This window comes from Entelurus aequoreus, linkage group LG25 (genome assembly GCF_033978785.1).
Source record: "Entelurus aequoreus isolate RoL-2023_Sb linkage group LG25, RoL_Eaeq_v1.1, whole genome shotgun sequence".
Taxonomy (NCBI): domain Eukaryota; kingdom Metazoa; phylum Chordata; class Actinopteri; order Syngnathiformes; family Syngnathidae; genus Entelurus; species Entelurus aequoreus.
In genome coordinates, this window is record NC_084755.1 from 8,132,576 (window position 1) to 8,145,472 (window position 12,897).

Here is a 12,897-nt window from a genome sequence, read left to right on the forward strand (position 1 = left end):
TATACCATCGATGTTTTTTCGTTTGTTTTTTGAAAGTTGATTTTGCACTATTAAGTTATGTAAGCGTTGCTTGTTCCACATTCAGTGTTAAAGCAAATCAGTGTAGCAAACTGAGCAATAATTAACGTTTTATTCATGCACTTTCTCTTGCTACTTCAAGGCTTGGATGTTTGATTCATTCATTATTGTTATTTTATTTTCAAATGTATTATTAGCCTGTGGAAAAAGTTTATTTTGATATTTACCTCAGAAGGCTGCAAATAGAAAAGAAGCATTCAATTTGTATTTAAATTTTATTTGATATGCGATTGATATTTTTTTAATTATTATTATTATTTGAAACTGGAATTTGCATGTCACTATAAAGTTATATAAGCCTTGCTTGTTCAATATTCAATGCAAAACTTGTTTGGGTCCCTATTAAAAGGTTCATTTGTTCAACCTTTTGTTCAGTTTTACCTTTTGGCCCACTCTGTATTTGAGTTTGACACCCCTGGACTACGGCATCAGCACGAACTACAAAGGCGGACGTGCGCACATTTTCTGGACTTATGCAGATCCCAAAAACACACCGAAAGGTAAGAAAAGTTGGTTTTGCATAATATTGTGAAACAAAACGCCAGATAATATGTCTGCTAATGGGTGCCATTTTGCAGTCTTTATACACACACACCATAATAATACTCGTACTTCTGACTATGGCATACTTGCCAACCCTCCCGTTTTTAGCGGGAGAATCCCGGTATTCAGCGCCTCTCCCGACAACCTCCCGGCAGAGATTTTCTCCCGACAAACTCCCGGTATTCAGCCGGAGCTGGAGGCCACGCCCCCTCCAGCTCAATGCGGACCTGAGTGGGGACAGCCTGTTCTCACGTCCGCTTTCCCAGCAGCTTGCCTGCCCAATGACGTCATAACATCTACGGCTGTTAGAGAGTAGAGTGCACAACAAGGAGAGAGAGTTGTTGGTTTCTTATGTGGGTTTATTGTTAGGCAGTTTTCTCCCAGCGCGGTAACAACACACAACAACAGCAGTCACGTTTAGTCTACCGTAAAGCAGTTCGTCTGCCGTAAACAGCAATGTTGTGACACTCTTAAACAGGACAATTCTGCCACCTACTGGATAGCCTGCAGAACACTGAAATTCAAGTATGTCTTTTATTTATATGTATAATAAAATAAAAAAAAGATAAAAATATATAAATAGCTAGAATTCACTGAAAGTCAAGTATTTCATACATACATATACATACATATATATATATATATATACATACATATATATATATATATACATATATATATATATATATATATATATATATATATATATATATATATATATATATATATATATATATATATATATATATATATATATATGAAATACTTGATTTGGTGAATTCTAGCTGTACGGAATAATTCTGGTTGTGCTTACCGACCTTGAAGCAATTTTATTTGGTACATGATGTAATGATAAGTGTGACCAGTAGATGGAAGTCACACATAAGAGATACGTGTGGACTGCAATATGACGCCATTAAACAACAGCAAAACTTTGAATGTTCCATTGAAAATATAGAACATTACACACAACAATCTTTCAAAATGTTTTTAGTACGACTTTGAAGGGGGTTTTTCGGCCCATTACCGCTACCATAGTCCATACTTGCCAACCTTGAGACCTCCAATATCAGGAGGTGTGTGGGGGGTGTGGGGGGTGGGGGTGGCGTGGTCGGGGGGCGTGTTTGGGGCGGGGGGCGTGTTTGGGGCGTGGCTAAGGGCGTGGTTAAGAGGAGAGTATATTTACAGCTAGAATTCACTGAAAGTCAAGTATTTCATACATACATATATATATATATATATATATATATATATATATATATATATATATATATATATATATATATATATATATATATATATATGAAATACTTGATTTGGTGAATTCTAGCTGTAAATATACTGAAAGTCAAGTATTTCATACATACATACATATATATATATATATATATATATATATATATATATATATATATATATATATATATATATATATATATATATATATATATATGAAATACTTGATTTGGTGAATTCTAGCTGTAAATATACTGAAAGTCAAGTATTTCATACATACATATATATATATATATATATATATATGAAATACTTGATTTGGTGAATTCTAGCTGTAAATATACTCTCCTCTTAACCACGCCCTTAGCCACGCCCCAAACACGCCCCCCGCCCCAAACACGCCCCCCCCCCCCCCGACCACGCCACCCCCCTCCCCCCTCCTGATATTGGAGGTCTCAAGGTTGGCAAGTATGGACTATGGTAGCCGTAATGGGCCGAAAAACCCCCTTCAAAGTCGTACTAAAAACATTTTGAAAGATTTGTGTGTGTAATATTCTATATTTTCAATGGAACATTCAAAGTTTTGCTGTTGTTTACTGGCGTCATATTGCAGTCTACACGTATCTCTTATGTGCGACTGCCATCTACTGGTCACACTTATCATCACACCATGTACCAAATAACATTGCTTCAAGGTCGGTAAGCACAACCAGAATTATTCCGTACATTAGGTTATAAGGCGCACCGTCCATTTTTCAGAAAATAAAAGGATTTTAAGTGTGCTTTATAGTCCGAAAAATACGGTAGACATATTTACTTTTGGGTAAATCGGGTGATTGATGATGTATTCTCTCTTTAGTGGACCAAACTTAATTAGCTCTGAATCAAGACTATCTTTGTTCTGGAGAAATAATTGTAAAAAACAAATATTGTCGCGCTAAATCACCCAAAAATCGAAGCCATAATAGGCAGTTTTTACAAGCTGCATGATCCAGTGCCAGCTCACTCCTAGTTGAGAGTCAATTGGCTGTATGTGTGTTAGAAACAAAAAAAAAAGTCATAACGGAGGAATGATTTGAAACCAAGCAAAAAGCAATAACCATTTTGACAAATGGCCTGTCAGCGGGACAGAAGGACTGACAGGGTGGAACACGTCCGTGACAGAAAAAGGGGAAAGTACATGAGTGTTATGTCATGATTTATTTAGGCACTTGACTCATAAGGAGCTAAACATTGAATTTGAAAGTGGCAAATAAAAGACAAATACAGTAAAACTTAGTGCTGGGTAAATTAAGCCTAAATGAGCGTGTGGCACAGTCACTGGCTGTATTGATACTGCACTATTCTACTTGACTTGCAAATTTAAAAAAAAAAGGCGATTATAGTTGTTTTTAAACAAATAGCTGTGCAGAAAGGAATATGACATGTGCAACTCTGGTTAATGATCCAAATAGTAAAAAGGAAAATAAGAACATTTACTTTGATGATCTCACACTTTCAAATTTGTCCTTTTTCTTAATTTTATTTAGATTCACGATGGCGACAAAAGCTGATGTCAAGCACGGCTTATCATTCTCCCAACTTCATTTAGTACATATTTGAAAATGAATCCCATTTTTTATGTGTATTAAGAAACAATGTTGACTTGAAAATACAATATAAAATATATAATCATATATAGAATAATAAAAAATAATATAATAATAAATAATATATTAATAAATATGTACTAAATAAGTAAATATGAATTGACTTAATAATACTTAAATAAAAATAAATATATGAATACACAAATGAATAATTATTAAAAATAATGTCACCACGCTGTACAGTAAAGCACTCAATCTAAATACAATTTAAAAGACTAATAAACCACAAACATTATATGTAATAAGACATAGCATTTTTAACGTACCATTGTAAAAAAATTAAACAATAAAAATAAATCCAGTATAAATAATTCTGTAAAAAATATTTCTTTAAAAATAATTGTAAAACCCTAATGTAAAATAAAAATGTTATTATTTATTTTAATTATATGTTCCTCTAGGGCAGGGATGTACAAACCTTTTCCACTGAGGGCCGCACACGGAAAAATTAAAGCATGTGGGGGCCATTTTGATATTTTTCATTTTCAAACCATAACAAAATATATGCATTTTTTATTTATTTTACTTTTAGGGGTCCCGGGGACCATAAAGGGTCTCAGTCATTAAAATGTTAAAAATAAATCAGATTATTATTATTTTTTTAATTATTTAACGCTTACAGTAAATCTCTATATCAACTTCAAGTTGATATAAAGTAATACAAATTAAAAACAATGTTTTATGGCTTTTCTGTCAAAAACAACTTAGTTTTTTTTAATAGTAAAACTGAAATATGCAGTATTTAGTAATTAGAGCCCTAAAAGATCAATAATGCAGGACACCATTGATTTTAATTATTTAATATTTTTGAGTAATCACAGTGAAAAGATAAATAAAATACCACTGAATATATTTGTGATCCAAAAAGTGCCCCACTCATAAAGTGGTACATTTTTATTAGGTTTTTCTTTTACTTTCAACACTTAAGTTACGAGATCAACTTTAGATATATCTGTCGATTTTATGCTGGAACTATTATTTTGTTTGTTTTATGCGCTTTTGTCAAAGAAAACTTTGATGTTTTTATATGGCAACTATACAATATATGCAATATTTACCACATAAAACATTTTAAAGTGGAATATTTGAAGTAATTGGAGCCCTGAAAATAATTCATTATAACATGGATTTTTTGTCATTATTATTTTTTTTTTTTGGCGCAATGGCAAAAAAACAAAAATGAAGAAAGACAAGGCAGCTTTTGTGTCAACATTGCAACTTTTTCCCGTTAGATTTCACCTCATTCCACTTTTTTTAATGTTCTTTTTTATTTTTACAATAGTATTTCCAGAATGTGTGGCGGGCCGGTAAACAATTAGCTGCGGGCCGCAAATGGACACCCCTGCTCTAGGGCTTTATCACTGTCCTGGCAAACAAAGTTTAGTGCTTCACAATCAAACAATACAGTACCTGTATCAATCGCCTGTTTTTTTCTTAAAGCGACACACACATCAAGGTATCGAGGGACACAGTATCATTCCTTGTGTTTCCATACTTGTCGATATTCATAAAACAATCTTGCCTTCTTTTATACATCTGTGAAACGAGCCGTTTGGAATTTTGTTATTTGGGAAGTTTTTCCCCATAGGTGACGTCAGTGGATTATCCATCTATGGCAGTGGTCCCCAACCACCGCGGCCACACAAGAAAAAAAAAAAAAAATATATATATATATATATATATACATTTTTTATTAAATCAACATAAAAAACACAATGTATATATTATACATCAATATAAATCAATACAGTCTGCAGGGATACAGTCCGTAAGCACACATGATTGTATTTCTTTATGACAAAAAAAAAAAAAAAAAAAAAAAAAATATTTTTTATTTTTTATTAAATCAACATAAAAAACACAATATATATATTATATATCAATATAGATCAATACAGTCTGCACAGATACAGTCCGTAAGCACACATGATTGTATTTCTTTATGACAAAAAAATAAAATAAAATTAAAAAAAAAAAAAATTAAATCAACATAAAAAACACAATATATATATTATACATCAATATAGATCAATACAGTCTGCACAGATACAGTCCGTAAGCACACATGATTGTATTTCTGTATGACAAAAAAAAAATAATAATAAAAAATTTTTATTTTTATTTTTTATTAAATCAACATAAAAACACAATATATATATATATATTATACATCAATATAAATCAATACAGTCTGCAGGGATACAGTCCGTAAGCACACATGATTGTATTTCTTTATGACAAAAAAAATAAATAATGTTTTATTAAATCAACATAAAAAACACAATATATATATTATACATCAATATAGATCAATACAGTGTGCACAGATACAGTCCGTAAGCACACATGATTGTATTTCTGTATGACAAAAAAAAAATAAAAAATAAAAAAAAATATTTTTTATTTTTTATTTTATCAACATAAAAACACAATATATATATATATATTATACATCAATATAAATCAATACAGTCTGCAGGGATACAGTCCGTAAGCACACATGATTGTATTTCTTCATGACAAAAAAAAAAAAAAAAAATGTTTTATTAAATCAACATAAAAAACACAATATATATATTATACATCAATATAGATCAATACAGTGTGCACAGATACAGTCCGTAAGCACACATGATTGTATTTCTGTATGACAAAAAAAAAAAAAAAAAAAAAAAAAAAAATTGTTTATTTTTTATTAAATCAACATAAAAACACAATATATATATATATATATATTATACATCAATATAAATCAATACAGTCTGCAGGGATACAGTCCGTAAGCACACATGATTGTATTTCTTTATGACAAAAAAAATATATATATATGTTTTATTAAATCAACATAAAAAACACAATATATATATTATACATCAATATAGATCAATACAGTCTGCACAGATACAGTCCGTAAGCACACATGATTCTATTTCTTTATGACAAAAAAAATAAAAAAAATAAAATAAAATATTTTTTAATAAATCAACATAAAAAACACAATATATATATTATATATCAATATAGATCAATACAGTCTGCACAGATACAGTCCGTAAGCACACATGATTGTATTTCTGTATGACAAAAAAATAAAAATAAAAAAAATAAAAATGTTTTAATTTTTTATTAAATCAACATAAAAACACAATATATATATATATATATATATATATATATATATATATATATATATATATATATATTATACATCAATATAAATCAATACAGTCTGCAGGGATACAGTCCGTAAGCACACATGATTGTATTTCTTTATGACAAAAAAAAAAAAAAAAAAAAAAAAAAAAAAATATTAAATCAACATAAAAAACACAACATATATATTATACATCAATATAGATCAGGGGTGGGCAATTAATTTTCACCGGGGGCCGCATAAGCAACCCGAGCACTGCTGGAGGGCCACACGACAATATTTCAATTAAATTTTTCTCAATATTATTTTTGATATACCGTAAGATAAATAATAATTATGATAATAATAATAATAATTAATAATAATAATAATAATTTAATTTAACCTAACTTAACTTTATACAAAAGCAGATTGCTTTTGATGGTCACTTTATCCTGCATTATCCAACATTTTTCCCCATCAGATTTGGACAACCATCTGTTGTTAAAAGTAGTTTTTAATCATATTTATTTTATATTGTTTTTTATATTGGTTTTATATGTAATTGTTTTTTCTTTTTATTCAGTCATTGGTGGAGCTAAGGATAATATTTGAATATTGTTTGTAATATTGTTGTGCAGCACTTTGGAAACATTTTGTTGTTTAAATGTGCTATATAAATAAAGTGGATTAGATTGTCACACCTGCCAGCTTGTCCCAACACGCATTTACCTCTGTGAACAAGTCATTACCTGTGGTTGTCTCTTTAATTGACTGCATCAGAGCTCTCATCCAAAGTTAGCGAAAAACAGTCAATGTCTCCGGGCATTATCAGCGCAACAAAGTCCAATAAGCACTCCTTAATAAACTCTCCGTCAGAAAACGCCTTACTTTTTCTGGCGCTTTTGTGAGAAATGACGAAACTTGTCCTGACGGCTGCATCTCTGGGGGTGTGAAATATGGCACAAAGTCCTTGTTGGGTTTGCAGTTTTACCATCAACGCATCAGCCTCCCTTGCGCGCGCTTCATCAGACACATTCCGGTATTTTCCCTCGTGTTTCTTCGTGTAGTGGCGATTAAAATGATATTTAAACACAGCAAGCTGTGTACCACACATTAAGCACACGGCTTTACCATTAATTTATGTAAAGAAATACTTAGCAGTCCATGTCTTGTTGGAAACACGCCATTCCTCATCAACTTTTCTTTTTTTAGCGTCTCATCACTTGTCTCTATGCACCTTCACTCACAGGTTCCCCCCGGACATACGGCATAAATAACACATTTCAAAATAAAAGCAGCATAGTTGTATTGCGCGCACGACATAGATGTTTTTTAAACTTTATTTTGTAATTTGTAATTGCGCCGTTCAATTCACTCACAATCGCACACGCGCATACGTCCACACGGAAGTAATACAAATAACGCTTTTCAAAACAAAAGCAGCACCGTTGTATTGCACACTCGACATAGATACTTTTTGAAATTTATTTTGTAATTTATGATTGGCCTCACGCGGGCCGGACAGGGATGCGCAAAGGGCCGGATGCGGCACGCGGGCCGTACAATGCCCAGGTCTGATATAGATCAATACAGTCTGCAGGGATACAGTCCGTAAGCACACATGATTGTATTTCTATATGACAAAAAAAAAAAAAAAAAAAAAAAAAATTACTACCCCTCCCACCCCCGGTCCGTGGGACACATTTTCAAGCATTGACCGGTCCGCAAGTACAAAAAGGTTGGGACCATTGATCTATGGTATATAGAAACATCATGACAAGACCCCATTAATGATGGTGACAGTTTGACTCTGGAACAGACTCGTTCTATTGAATCCTTTGGGGCAATTTGTTGAAGTGTGCAAGGTCATCAGCATTTACGCATGTTGTGACTTTAAATTAAAACGTACAATTTACTCCATCGCAATTTCTCACTTTCAATTACCGGCTGACGGGCTTTAAAATTGGAATCGGGCACCACCGTATCACAGCCGGCGACCCTCACTATTTTTGCATGTGTAATGTATCATTTCAATACAAAGCTGGTACATGAACAGCGTTAGTCTTTTCATTTTGCCAATCACGGCGAGACACGACGTGGGGGGAATAATGAGAGCGGCGCAGTTGTCCTGCTGCGTCGATCGCTTAATCTCAAAACACTCGCCGGGTAAATTGAGCCGCGGGATTTGAAATGAGGTGGAAGTGGCGAGCGTGACCTTGGAAGTTGCAGCACGGACTCCATTTTGGTTTTTGTAGAGGTTTTTACGCTCATTGTTCAAACTCACTCAAGAAGTGAAGATTTTAATTACCTATGCATAAGAGTCTGACAATCGAGTGTTCTCACTTCTGTTTCAAAGGCATGCTGGGATATGATCCAGTCCCGCCCCCTCCAGGGGGTTGACGAAGCCACGGAAAAAAACATCTCCTTGAGTATCACAGAACCTACTATGGCAAGGCAAGGCAAGGCAACTTTATTTGTATAGCGCTTTTCATACACAAGGCAGACTCAAAGTGCTTCACAGACAACAAAGTGAAATGAAAGAAAATAAAAGCAAAATTAAAATGCAGACAATAAAAATAAGAACAGTGCAGACGTTAAAAGTTAAAAGATTAAAAGATTTAGCTGAAAGCTAAGGTGAACATAAAAGTCTTCAGTCTAGTTTTAAAAGTAGTGAGAGTTGGGGAGAGTCTGACATCTTCAGGAAGTTTATTCCAGCTATGTGTTGCATAGTGACTGAATGATGATCTCCCTTGATTTGAGTTTACTCTTGGAACCGCTAACAGATTGGTCTCAGAAGATCTTAGTGATCTAGAGGGCGTATATAGTGGGAGCATATCAGTGATATACTTGGGCCCTAGACCATGTAGTGATTTATATGTGAGCAGGAGGATTTTGAAATCTATTCTCTGATGTACAGGGAGCCAATGTAAGGATTTAAGAATTGGTGTAATGTGCTCACATTTTTTGGTCTTTGTTAGAACTCTAGCAGCAGCGTTCTGAACAAGCTGTAGCTGCCTGACAGTTTTTTTGGGAAGACCTGCAAGGAGACCATTACAATAGTCTAGCCTACTGGTAATAAAGGCATGTACAAGTTTTTCTAAGTCTTGAGCTGACATGAGCCCTCTAAGTCTTTTTACATTTTTGAGGTGATAGTAGGCCGATTTTGTTACTGATTTGATGTGACTGTCGAAATGTAAATCAGAATCTAAAATAACGCCAAGATTTCTGGCTTTATTTGAGGTTTTCAGGGACAGTGATTGAAGGTGTTGGATGACTTTAAACCTTTCTTTTTTAGCACCAAAAACAATTATCTCAGTTTTATCTTCATTTAGTTGTAGGAAATTTTGGCACATCCAGTGTTTGACTTGCTCAATGCACTGGCACAGAAGATCTATGGGGCGATAGTCATTTGGTGATAGCGCTACATAGATTTGGGTGTCATCGGCATAGCAATGATGGTCAATGTTATTATTTTGCATGATTTGTCCTAGTGGGAGCATATAGATGTTAAATAAAGTCGGCCCCAAGATTGAACCTTGGGGGACTCCACACGTTACGTTGGTTGGTTCTGATACAAAGTCACCAATGGAAACAAAATAGTTCCTATCTTGTAGATATGACTTGAACCAGCTTAAAACTGTGCCTGAGATCCCCACCCAGTTTTCCAACCTGTCCAAAAGTATTGAGTGGTCGACAGTGTCAAATGCAGCACTGAGGTCCAAAAGCATTAATACTGAAGTTTTGCCAGAGTCTGTGTTTAGACGGATGTCATTTATAACTTTAAGAAGGGCCGTCTCTGTGCTATGAAGAGGTCGAAATCCTGACTGGAAGTTGTTGTGGCAGCCAGTAGAAGCCAAGAAGTGATTTAGTTGTTGGAGGACAACTTTCTCAATTATTTTACTTATGAATGGTAGATTTGAAATTGGTCTGTAGTTGTTGATAACAGAGGCATCTAGGCTCTGCTTTTTTAGAAGAGGTTTAATGACTGCAGTTTTGAAAGCCTATGCAGGTTTTGGTACGTCCCATTTTCCGTAGGATTTGGTGTTCGACAAGATTTTTTGCCATCATTTCGGCCTGGTCTTCTTATACTGTCTTGGTTATTTCATACTTGCCAACCTTGAGACCTCCAATATCGGGAGGTGGGGGGTAGGGGGCTTGGTTGGGGGCGGGGGGCGTGGTTGGGGGCGTGGTTATTTACAGCTAGAATTCACCAACTCGAGTATTTCATATATATTCATATATATTTCATATATATTCACTGAAAGTCAAGTATTTCATATATATATATATATATATATATATATATATATATATATATATATATATATATATATATATATATATATATATATATATATATATATATATATATGAAATACTTGACTTTCAGTGAATTGTAGCTATATATATATATATATATATATATATATATATATATATATATATATATATATATATATATATATATATATATATATATATATTTTATTTACATAAAATAAATACTTGAATTTCAGTGTTCCGGTGGCTATCCATTAGATGGCAGTAGTGTCCTGTTTAACTTCTCCATTCATGATGAGTATATCATTTCGGCCACCGTGTTCAATGGACAAGTCTGTTCTACATATTTACAGGCAACATACACCTTCCCCTTCGAACTGTCCTGGATGAACTGAAATTCTTGTTTCCATTCGTTTTGGAACTTGCAAGCGTATTTCTTCATCTTGCTCGTCGACGGCGTCGCCATGCCTGTAATTTCCTCGTTCTTCTGCTTGTCTCCTTGTTGTGCACTCTACTCTCTAAAAGCCCTAGATGTTATGACGTCATTGGGCAGGCAAGCTGTTTATATTGTGGGAAAGCGGACGTGAGAACAGGCTGTCCCCACTCAGTCTCAGGTCCGCATTGAGCTGGAGGGGGCGTGGCCTCCAGCTCCGGCTGAATACCGGGAGTTTGTCGGGAGAAAATCTCTGCCGGGAGGTTGTCGGGAGAGGCGCTGAATACCGGGATTCTCCCGCTAAAAACGGGAGGGTTGGCAAGTATGCGGTTATTTGTCAGGTTCAAATGATGACATCTAATAATCAGACAAGAAGCAAGGAATCATGCAGAGACAGAGTTCAATTTAGCTCGAGGAGACACGTGTTATGGGCTGTATTCTAGTTACAGATCCAAACTACGTTCTAAAAGTCAAGCCCGCGCGCCTCCTCTACACTGTAAAAAAAAAATCCTATTTTTATGGTTAATTCGCTCTAAATTTCTACTGTAATTTTTCTATTTTTTTAAAAATAGTTTGTTGTTGTTGTTGTGTTTGCTGTTGTTTTTGTCTCTCTGTCTAATCCCCCTCTTGTCCCCACAATTCCCCCCTCTGTCTTCCTTTTTTTCTCTTTCTATCCCCTCCTGCTCCGGCCCGGCTGCACCAAATGATAATATAAATCAGGGGTCACCAACGCGGTGCCCGCGGGCACCAGGTAGCCCGTAAGGACCAGATGAGTAGCCCGCTGGCATGTTCTAAAAACAGCTCAAATAGCAGCACTTACCAGTGAGCTGCCTCTATTTTTTAAATTTTATTTATTTACTAGCCAGCTGGTCTCCCTTTGCAGGACATTTTTAATTCTAAGAGAGACAAAACTCAAATAGGATTTGAATATCCAAGAAAATATTTTAAAGACTTGGTCTTCACTTGTTTAAATAAATTCATTTATTTTTTTACTTCGCTTCTTACAACTTTCAGAAAGACAATTTTAGAGAAAAAATACAACCTTAAAAATGATTTTAGGATTTTTAAACACATATACCTTTTTACCTTTTAAATTCCTTCCTCTTCTTTCCTGACAATATAAATCAATGTTCAAGTAAATTTATTTTTTTATTGTAAAGAATAATAAATACATTTTAATTTAATTCTTCATTTTAGCTTCTGTTTTTTCAATGAAGAATATTTGTGAAATATTTCTTCAAACCTATTATGATTAAAATTCAAAAAAATTATTCTGGCAAATCTAGAAAATCTGTAGAATCAAATTTAAATCTTATTTCAAAGTCTTTTGAATTTCTTTTAAAAAGAAGAAATAATGATTTGTCTTTGTTAGAAATATAGCTTGGTCCAATTTGTTATATATTCTAACAAAGTGTAGATTGGATTTTAACCTATTTAAAACATGTCATTAAAATTCTAAAATTAATCTTGATCAGGAAAAATTACTAATGATGTTCCATAAATTATTTTTTTAAGATTTTCTCTTCTTTTTTTTAAGTTGA